This window comes from Populus nigra, chromosome 14, assembly GCF_951802175.1.
Source record: "Populus nigra chromosome 14, ddPopNigr1.1, whole genome shotgun sequence".
Classification (NCBI taxonomy): domain Eukaryota; kingdom Viridiplantae; phylum Streptophyta; class Magnoliopsida; order Malpighiales; family Salicaceae; genus Populus; species Populus nigra.
Window position 1 is genome coordinate 5,141,341 of NC_084865.1, and position 10,666 is coordinate 5,152,006.

Genomic DNA, 10,666 nt, shown 5'->3' on the forward strand with positions numbered 1-10,666 from the left:
ATAATATAAATTTAGATTGGAAAATCATAAAATCACAAGAAAAATATTTTAACTAATTATATATTGATAATTTCAGTCAAGTAGTAAATAATAATATAACATAATTAAAATAAAAGTGAAATAAATAATACAAATGTCTAAACACCTTAAAATACATAATTCAAATAAAAATTCATACATGGTTTAAATAACTTAAAAATACAAAATATAAAAAATAAGATTGAACAACTATGTTTTATTGATAGAGTTTCAGAATATTTTCTAGAGGACAAGTCTTGAAACACACCGCATACAACTAGTGAGATGATACAACATTCTAAGATATATCACCAACTTTTAAAAAAAAAATAACAGAGACCAATACAGTGAACCCGTGACAACGAGAACAAAAATGTACAAAATGACATCAATTTAATCTCATGTCACCTCACCTTCCACCTTTTTTATGTTAGTAACAAGCCCTAGAAATAATGTCCAAATATCCCACCAAGCAAGACATGTATTTCAAGTTCTCTCTGAGTCTTTGTCGTCTCTCTTTGTAGTTAACAAATGATTAGTCTAAAACACAGTATTTCTCTCTATATAAGTATTTCTATCTCTTATTTTACTCCTTTGATTCCCCACCATCTACATCTGTCTTCCCATGATTTCGATCCTCCGATCATGCCTTCTCGGCCTAAAATACAGTATAAGGCTTTCTCATACCCAAGATCCTCTAATGTTGGTGTTGGACTGCTAAGATTGAAAATTTGAGATTTAGGCAATGGGGAAAGGGGAGACTGGGGAGTGGGGACCATGTAGTGGAGTGTCAAGGGACTCGGACAGAGAGGCAGTAAATTTTTTTAACTTTTGTGGGTTAAAACTCGAAATCGGTCAAACTTTTGTGGGTTACCGATTTTGACAGATTTCAAGTTTTAACCCAATTTGACACGTTATATACATGTTGACTCGTAAAATCGTAAGATTTTAAGAATTAACTTGCGATTTTAACAACCTTGATTGTGAGCATTGTCGTCTGTTGTGTTATGGGATTCATATCAACATAATGAATTTCATGTATAATCATGCGTTGAAGGTGAAGTTTAATATGTATTCATGAATAAAACTAATTATAATTGATGGTGTAACAAAAACACTTGATTATCTAATAAGACTAAGTTGAAGGCATTTCCACCATTATTACTCTAATAACTCTTCCATTCAATCTTGAATTTCAGCCTAACCCTAGCCCAATCGAACCCAATTTTGAACCCAACCTAACACTCTCATTTCCTAACTAAACCCTTTACTCTTTAAGCCCAACCGAACCCTTTATAGACCAAGCCTAACCAACTCTTATCCTAAACTTAACTGAAGATGAAGAAGAGAAGGAAAAGAGAAAAAATGTCAGCCTAACCATGACCTAACTAAACCATATACCTAGCTTGTAATAGCCATTCTCACTAGGTAATAACTACTTTTCCGACTTAACCTATCTTAAGACAACATTTTCACTGATGATTATCTATAAGCTTGACTTTACACCAACTCTCGTAGCTTAGCCACTCTTTTTATTAAAAATTTACTCTCAAGCGCCAACTTATTCTCCAATAATAAATATGACATAACAACCAATGACTTAACATTTTAGAAAAACAAATATTCCTCATCATTTTTTTCTCTCCATCAAGTAAGCTTGTGTGACATCTTATATTTATAAATATTATAGGTTGTCAGATAAGAAGGAATGTTAAGACAAGCTCACTTGACTCTATTATTCTTTTGTTCTCCACGTAACATTATTCTTCCTAGCCATATATTCTCTATTCACATATTATTTTACATTTCCTACATTTATTAACTTAAGCATCAGAATGCCTCACTCCCTCTATAGTTGATTTGCTACAAACCTAATTCTTAAAGGGCATTAACTTAGTGTCATATTGGTTTGCATGTATGTCGAAGTAATATTTTCAATTATATATAACACCCTGAAATACTTCGAAACTAAAATTTATCGTTCTAATAAAAAAAAACAAAACGTCAACCGGAACGTAATTGATAACTTTGAATTTAATTGATAATATAAGATTAGGGTCTAGGATAACTGGATAATGACAAATGTTATTATTAATCAACAACAAAATAATTATTCCATGATTTGAATAAGATGATGAGTTTAGGCTTAATGACCAAAAATATTTGTTTGTAAATACTTTTGATAAGGGTAATTATCTATTTTTTTTTATTGAACTCACTACCTCTATCCCTTACCTACCAAGTTCTCTCTAATCATATTTAATTTTTATGCTTGTGTTTTTTAAAAAAAATTATTTAAAACTAATTTTATACCTTTCTTTTATGAAAAAAAATAAATCACTTCTGTACTATAAGATTTGAGAATTATTATAGAGCTTCACTGTTCATATAAACAATAAAGCTTTTATTTTTATTTTTTATTTTTTTTTAATTCAACCCCTCTTTTTTTTTCCATTTCCTTTTAAAAAAAAATCATCCTTTATTTTTTCTACATTTCATCTCCTCAGATATTTTTTTAACAAACATTCAGGTTGCTTTTGAATTAACCAAAGTAGATTAGATTAAGTCAAGATAACTTCCATATAATTTAATTTTAAACCCGAGCTAAGAAATGAGTTATATCAAAAGGTTTTTTTCCTATCTATCTCATCATTTTTTCCTTTAATTTTATCCTTAGATTTTTTTTACGGGTTGGCCATATTGCTTTTGAACTAGCTAAGTTGATTAAGTCACGTTATGGTAACTCTCATACAGTTTAATTTTAAACCTAACTCAAGTAAAAAATTGGGTCAAGAGGGTTATTTTATGCATGTTTCCATCCTATCTTTTTTTTTTAATTTTATTTTCAAACTTTTTTTACTGGTATGACAAGATGCTTTTTGACCAATCATTGACTTGGTCATGTCAGGACCCACATGATTTAACTTTAAACCTAGGCTATATAAGGAGTCAGATCAAGAGATTTCAAACTTGACATGATAAAATATTATGGTGTTCATAAAATAACTAGTGACATCCTATTAGTTACTATGTGAGTTTACATTGAAAAAGAGATAAACATGAAAATGAGAGAGAAAATAAAACTTAATCTACAAAAAATAATAAGAATATCTCCACCTTGGATTTTTCTCTTCTACTTGTATCTATTTTTTTCTTTAAAGTGGGTTCAAAGAATAATTAATAGGATGCCACTAATTACTTTTTAGGTATTATAAAATTTCTTGTTGACCTGCTAGATTAGGTTTAATAAAAATAATAAATAGTAAAAAAAAAAACTATGTACTAGGGTTTTATTACATTAAAAAAAATTCTAAATATTAAATAGGTACTAGTCTAACTTACAATGTAGCACAGATTTGTAAACTAGTCTGATTCTAAATAACTATGTACTAGGATTTAATTAAAAAAAGATAATATTAAAAGTCAATTTATTGTACTAGCTAGCTACTAGACATATATCAATTTAAGATATTATATTGATGAAGAACTTTATTGTCGAACCAGAAGATACTAAGGGTTGGTATTTTCATCTCTATTGTATTAAAAAAAACAAATTAAATTCCCTATAACTAATCACTTTTATTAATAATTATCATAATTTATTGTATAAAATAAAAAAAAATCAATTTAAATTTTAATAGCATTCCTTAACTCGGCAAGTTAATTAATAATTATTAAAACAATTAAGAATAAAAAGATGTTAGTTATTTTGAAAAATATTCCTAATAAAGAAATTATAAATGAAAAAAATTAGTTGTAGTCAATTTATTTATTTTAAATAAAATCTTTAATAGGTATCAATTTAAAATCTTCATGGGCGCGGCGTGATGAAAAAGAGTTTGAGATCTGGATAGCAGGTCTCGAGTTCGAGTTATAACGTGTATTTTTTGTAAGAGCCTGGGACAGCCGGAGTTTTACTCGCTCACCTGAATTCACAAAATATGCTTTTCGGAAGGTGGGTTTCCTCAAATAAAAAAAAGGTATCAATTTAAATTTTAATAGGATTTCTTAATTTAATAGGTTAATTAACAATTACAAAAACCTCAAAACCTCAATTCTTTTTTCAGCCAAAACCTCCATGTGTTTACCTAAAATCAAGCACTGACCTGCCTATCTATCCCCAGACCTTAAAACTGACTCTCTTTTTTTCACCTTTTCCTCACCCTTTTTCTGCCCAAAATCAAGCTCTAATCCACCGGCCACCATCAAACTGGTCACTTTTCTCGACTTCTCTTGTATTTTCTTGCCACCCCACCACCTCAAACATTCTTCAGTCATCAAAACTCAAGTGTAACCACAAACCTGCAACTTTTCACCTAAAAATAACACTAGAACCTCCGGCCACCACCATCCCCAAAAACCAAGTGTGAGTTTTTTATTTTAAATCTTTTCTTTTTAAATTACTTGCACATGCCCATTCATCTAAGATATATTTTTGAAATGAAATTATTCATGTGCAAATCAACTTGACTTTTTTTTTAATGATTTTGTCAAAAAAAAAACCCTAACATTCTATTTTTTTTAAATGTATATAATCCTAAAATTTCCCGGTTATTGATTTTCTTCACTTCAATTCAAACTTTGGTCATACCATGTCCTACCAAACTATTTGACCAAAGATACCCTTGAATGCATTTCTCTGTTATTATAATCTCATATTTATATCTTTCAAATAACTTTTGCCTCTTTGTTTTTTATATTTTAAAAATATTTTAAAAAAATTGAATTTTTTAATTTTTTAATTTTTTTCAAATTAATTTTTTTCTTGTGTTTTCAGATCGTTTTAATGTGTTGATGTTAAAAAAAATTAAAAATTAAAAATATATATTATTTTGATATATTTCTAAACAAAAAAATACTTTAAAAAACAATAGTTATCGCAATACCAAATATAATTAACATTTAAATCACCAAAAGAGATAAAAGAACTGAAGTAAACCTTCTTTTTTTCCTTGTTCGGTTCAATATCACGTTTGCCATCCAAGTCTCCACAGAAACTTTTTTTTTTTTTTTTTCCCGCGTGAGACCAAGAGGAACAAATTCCATTGTTTTTGGAGGCAATGTTGAATAGGATGACATCGTGATTGGAAAATCTTCCAAACGAGCCCCTGCTTTTCTGTCAATTCAACAAATAAGCCCTTGTAAAAACTTTCATGAAATTTACACCACTCATCACATTTGATCAATGAACCCAATTGTACTTGGTTATACTCAATAGTCTATCCTAACATTGGGTACTTTCGTCATTTTGTTTTTTTACATTTGGGTTAAAATGGATTGAATATGGGAAATATAGGGTAAATTTGATAAATAAAAATAATTTACAAAAACTTATTTACCAAATTGGCAGGAGATAAACTATAGACCTTTTTATAATTATTCCAATAATGTTTTTCTTTCAGATAACCGCAGTACCTCCTTAAAAATCTAAAATGTAAGAATTTTCTTTAAAAAATAAACACGAATAAATAATTGCTTGATCCAACCATAGATTAGATCCTATTTCTTTTAAAAAAAAAAAAGAAAAAAGAAAAAAAGAAATTAGCATGGCTGGGCTTGTTGCGCGCCCAGCCTGTGCATGCCAGAACGGTGGGATTTTAGATTTTTATACCAATGCAACGTTGCGGGATAATCTTTGAAGTTAATTTTTATTTAATTATAGAATAATTAAAATAAAAATTCATTCAAGGTTTGGAAGATCTTAATTTTGACAGAGAAAATATATTTTCTAAGTCGAAGTCCAAATCTTTTTTTTTATTGACAAAAAGATATCTTTGTTTATTAACAATGTTTTTTTTTTTACTTTTTGTAAAAACACAAGGTAATTAAAATAAATATTTTTGAAAAAATTATTTCTAAATGCAAAACTCCCATTTTATAATTAATTTATCTTGTTGGATGAAAACATATTTTTTTATCAGTAGCATGTTATTAAACAGAAACTTATCATAATTTAAAAAATAAGTTTCAAAAAACTATTTTTAAAAAAATGTTTTCATAATTTTTATATTGATGTATTAAAAAACAAAGAATAATTAATTTATAAAAACTATATAAAGAAACAATAGATTATTCTCATTGAATATTCATATGCAATATGTCTATAAATTACTGCATATTAGGATCACATATAATTATTAAAAAAAACTATTGTAAATATGATCATAAAAGCTCTAATTGCATTTAAAAAATATGGCATATATAATCAGAAGTTTTTTAAATAGCATTGTAATTATTAATTTAAAAACGTTTTATTTAATTTTTTTAAAAAGGTTTTCTAGGACTAGAAGGCTCTCTTTCTCTAATCTCACTTTTCGTGGAATTTGAACCCTAAAAACTTGAAATTATGTCATCAATTTGGCCTATCTGCATATCTCGTGTGGAATCCCTCCCCTCCCTCCCTTCTTATGTCTAGGACTCAACAAAGCAGGCAACCCTCTTGTCTAAAACTTAAAATTTATTTGCCAGTGTGGTTGTGGGTGTTTTTTAAATAATTTTTCATGTCAAAATGCATGTCAATGATATTTTTTTATTTTTAAAAAATTATTTTTGACATCAGCACATCAAAACGATCCAAAACGTACAAATCATATTAAATTTTAACAAAAAAAAAATTTAAAATTTTTTAGGAATATAGATTGAACCGTGTTCTCAAACACTCTCTTTTAGTGACATTCAATAAAATCTATTAAAAAGAAGAGGCGAAAGAAAAAACAATAGTAAGAGAAGAAAAGAAAAGGAAGAGTTTTCGCAGTGGAGATGACCTCCCATTCCTTTGTCCCTTGGACGTATAGTTGTTGCAGACTCATTCAGAGTATCAATCTAGGTAAAACTTGCCTCTCTCCTCTTGATTTTGCCATGTTTTTTCATGTACTGTAATGGTTCATACAGAGTGTCACTGAACAAGCATATAGGTTACACCATGTTTAGGAAACTTCCTTCCTTTCTGTTCAGCCCTGACTTGTTTTTGAACATGTCGAGAATCTTGATGTTAATCCCTATAAATAAATAAAAAGATTTCAATAATTTTTAGATTTGAATAAACAATTTGATGTTAATTTCTAAAAATAAAAGATTTCATTAATTTTTGAATTTTAAAAATATTTTGACTTTAATCCCTAAAAATAAGAGATTTCGCCAACTTTTGAATTACAATGAAGATCTTCATGTAAATCCCTAAAAATAAAAGATTTTAATAAATTTGAACTTTTAACAAAAATTTCAACGCTATCCTTAAAAATAATAGATTTCATCAATTTTGAATTTTAATAAAATAATGACGTTAATCCCTAATAGCATGAGATTTCATTGAAATTGAAATTTTTATAAAAATTATGATGTTAATCCTTAATAATTGTAGATTTCATCAAAATTGAATTTTAAAATAAACATTGCACCCATATGAATTATGAGAATTAGTCTTTAAACCCACTCTTTTGAATACATCTAACATGATCATTCACAACCAATCCTGATCAACAAATATTTCATCATAATATTTAACAATATATTTAAAAATTATGCAAATCTAAACATCTCATCAAAATACCATAAATTAATAACATGTTGAATTTTTATTTTTTTTTTTTGTAAAAATAAGCAATAAGATGCAATATAGGGTTAAGATCAACCTATTAGGGATGTTGGAGTTGTCTAGAAGCTATTGGAACATGGTCCAAACAGTAAAAATAGTGACAACGGGTGGGGTTTACGCGCCACCTCTAGTGTTGATATATGTTCCAATAGGGATAGGTAGTTAGGAGAACCAATTTCCTGATTTGGGATTGATGCCCTGTTAAATTGACAAGTATGAAAATTTGTTATCAGAAGTAAAACCCTAGATAACAGGCTATTTTTTTTTATAAAATACAATTTAATAATGTGTCGTCTAACTTTTTAAATTGTTTAATTAATGTGTAGGTTTATCTCAACATCGAACCATCTAATTAATGTCTTTTTTACATGTAACAACCCTAAAAGTATGTATTGATATTAAATTTTATGAAATGAAAGTTTGGAAAAGCATTTGGTTACATGATAACTGCTTTAAGTCCATGAGGTTGGACTCTAGAATTAGTAATCAAACGGTAAGGGAGAGGGACTAAGGGCTATCACGGGTTCTTGTCCTCTCTTTATTTTTATTTACTTTTTATTTTTATTTTCTATTTTCATCTCTTCTCTCTCTATTTTACTAATTTCTTAAGGTTTCATTACTATTTATAGGACAAAATTTTTGTCATATTCTCTTTAGTTAATTGGTGCCAAGTAACTCAATTTTATTTTGATCTTTCATTGTTCTTCTTCTAAACTTTAGCCCTAGCCCACTTGATTTTTGTCATATTCTTCTTCTTCTTCTTCTTCTTCTTTTAATTACTTGTCTCCAAGAACCTTAATTTTATCTCCATCATTTGTTTGTTTGTTTTTATTGTTTTATACTTTAGCCCGTAGTCCATTTTGCTTCATATTTTATTTTTCATTCTTAATTGTTTTTTTTTTTATTATTTGAAAAGCAAAGTTAACATCTATTTGATAAGAAAAGCAATCAAGAATTACAAAATAGACAAGAATCAGCCGAAAACATATTTCCTTGAATTTGATTTTTTGAAAAGAAATTGAAATTTATGAAATGGAGACAAATGTATCGAAAATCAAATCTAACAAATAAAAAAATTAAATGATGAAGAAAATAAAATAATAATAATAACCATTTCATAAATTATTTCAAATAAAATAAGTATGAAGAAAATAAAATAATAATAATAATAATCATTTCATAAATTATTTCAAATAAAATAAGTATGAAGAAAATAAAATAATAATAATAACCATTTCATAAATTATTTCAAATAAAATAAGTAACAATCAAAATAATGAAGACCAAATTTGATAGATAAAAAATTTCAATTAAAAAATAATAAGGGAAAAGCAAATAACAATTATAAAAATTAGGACCAAAGTTAATATAAAAATTAAATTCTAAGGGATGAAATTGAAAAAGAAATATTTAAAACAAAAAATATATATAACAATCAAAAGTTTGAGGATCAAATTTGATAAAATTAGCAAATAATATAATATTTTTAAATTTTTCACAACTTCTAAAAAATATTTTTCTTTTACTGAAAATTGTTTTTTATTGATCAATTTTTCTAATAACAAACAAATATAAAAAAATTTAGAAAATAATTTTCAAAAAACCACTTTTCATCAAACAAACACCTCTTCTAACCATACTAATTCCTGGAGGCTGTACTGAATTGGCCTGAGGGCACCCAAAATTATTATGAAGAAAGAGGAATATAGTAGAGCTAGGCACTTACTGGAGGCCCACAGCTTTGTGACACAGGAACTAAACTGGCAGGGAAAAAACATTAAGGAGCTAAAACAGTGCACAAACTTGATCTCCTTGAGGAAAAAAAAAAAAAAAAGCCTTGCTCCTGGTTTCTCCAATACATGAGAATTTCCAACGCCATGAGAGGAAAACTCTTGTGCCTTCTTTAGGCCGCAGCCTATATGGAAATCAAACTACCAGGGCAGAAACTAGGAAAGCAGCACCAGCAGCCTCTCCCCCTTCTATCCAAATCATCCCATGTATATTTATGATAGAACATTTTTTATTTTTGGATTCAACAGGCAGAAAGCAAAGCAGGAACATTAACTTGTCAGGAATATGAGTAACAGAAACAATGCTAGTAGTAGTATACCAGGTATAGAAACTGCGGGAGGAGATGATCCAGGCACGCACCTCATGAGTCCCTGTTAAATAATAATAAATACAGTTAAATCAGTTATCGTGAACAAATAACCTGTCAGAAGTAAAAAATGAAACGAATCATTGCTTTGGGACAAGTCCTAATAGGTTGTTACTGGATAGATTCCTGAAGCCGATATTCAGAAAAGCTCACTGTTGCAGCCAAAACAATGCCGAAGAAAAGTAAAAAGGGAAAAGAGTGGTAGAATTCAACGAGGAACTCACAAGAATCGCAGGGCATGGAGGTTTGTCAGTGGCATATGTAGGTATTGAACCTTGCAAGACTGTTATCGTTGAGGCAGCTATTTCAAGTCGGGCATGCAACAATTACAACAATCTTAAGTTCCATTCCTATCAGTAATTGCAGCAGAAAAAATCGAAAACCACTAAAGGAACAAAAACAAAACACACTGAATTTAGGAATTAGGAGGCTGAAAAAGGGACCATATCTGCAGTATCATTTGGACAGTGGAATGCATTATTATCAATTTATCTAGGTTAAAGACTTTTTAAAGAACCTGCATCATGCAGCGTCTCTTACGTGCTTCGACAAAGTTCCTTTCTGTTTCTTAGCAAATGTTTAAATCAGTATTTAATGTTCGCTATAAACCAGACCTTCAATTAACATTTCACGCATTTCTGGAACTATAGAGATGCATTAATATGTGCAACATGTTCATCATTTATCATGTTACTACTTCGCAGATAACGAAAAGACCTTCTGAAAGAGTAGTTTAGGAGACAGCAAAGGTGGAGGTGTGTTCATACAGGAACCGCAATTTTTTCAGATTTCCCAATGTGTCTGGAATGGAACCATTGAAATTGTTCTAGTCAAGATCCAAGTTCAACAAGTTTGTCAGATTCCCAATATCACTAGGAATCTGTCCACCTGATAAG